The sequence below is a fragment of the Echinops telfairi genome, unplaced genomic scaffold, assembly GCF_000313985.2.
Source record: "Echinops telfairi isolate 266 unplaced genomic scaffold, ASM31398v2 ScPeMD7_7468;HRSCAF=8506_0, whole genome shotgun sequence".
Taxonomy (NCBI): domain Eukaryota; kingdom Metazoa; phylum Chordata; class Mammalia; order Afrosoricida; family Tenrecidae; genus Echinops; species Echinops telfairi.
In genome coordinates, this window is record NW_022111369.1 from 42947389 (window position 1) to 42948574 (window position 1186).

Below are 1186 nucleotides of genomic sequence, written 5' to 3' on the forward strand. Positions count from 1 at the left end.
GGAAGGTCTTTCACGCTGCACAGCCGAGTGATGCCAAAGGAAGGGCTGGGGCATCGGGGGCTGGATGTGGTGGGATTAGAGGTCCACCCGGAAGGGCAACTAAAGCGGATTTCTGGAAGGAAGGCAAAACTTTGGTCGACTAGGGGTTACGGTAGCAGATCGCTTTGGTAGGAGTTGAGAGTAGTTTCCCCTACATAGGATGGAACCGGACCGTTAGGGTCTTTTGAGAATCTTGCTGAAGTCTTTAGATTTTATGCTGGGGGCGGGGCGGCTGCACACTAGGTCAGGAGAACGTAAGAACAGAATGCTATATGATGTTAAATGACTATAACAGGTGTTGAGCCCTACTGTCGGCCAGATAACGCTTGTAAAGCAGCTTACCAGTCAAATCTAGACAGCGTCTTGAAACAGATTGTGCACTTCACAGATGAGGAGGTACAAGTAATTTCCTCCTTAGACAACTCAATGCTGTAAGCTCAGTGGTTCTCAACCTTCTTACTGCCCCGACCCTTTAATACAGTTCCTCGTGTTGTGGTGATCTCCCCCAACCATGAAATTATTTCCGTTGCTACTTCATAACTAATTTTGCTACTGTTGTGAATCGGGGGACCCCAGAGAAAGGGCCGTTTGACCCCGAAAGGCGTTGTGACCCACATGTTGAGAACCGCCTTCTTAGCTAGAATTCCTTACCTGGACAGTCTGACCTCTTTGCTATATGGTTTGTGTCCCACAAGAAATTTATTGAAAATAGGGTAGTGTATTTGCTTTTACTTTACCCTCGTCATTTGTATCTGAAGAAATGGATGGGGAGGACTTAGAGTTTGTGTCAGATGAGTGACATCTAAACCCATGCACAAGAACAATGATTTCTTAACAAATACCACTGAAGGGACAGACCAGTAAAGAGACTACCTATGCTGAGAAAGGGTAGTACAGGTGATTTGCAGCTCCAGCTGTTATTTTATATGACATTGGATAAGTTAGAATGTAAATAAAAATGTGTTGCTCAGGAATGGAAGGACGCTAAGAGGGTATTATTTTATGTTCTAAAAAATGGTAAATTGTAACCTTTCTGGGCATATTTTCTCACCCATAAATGGACTTCGTCCTTGGGTGGTGGTGCAAATGGTTAATTACAGGGCTACTAACCAAAAGGTTGGCTATTCAGACCCACCCAGAGGTACTT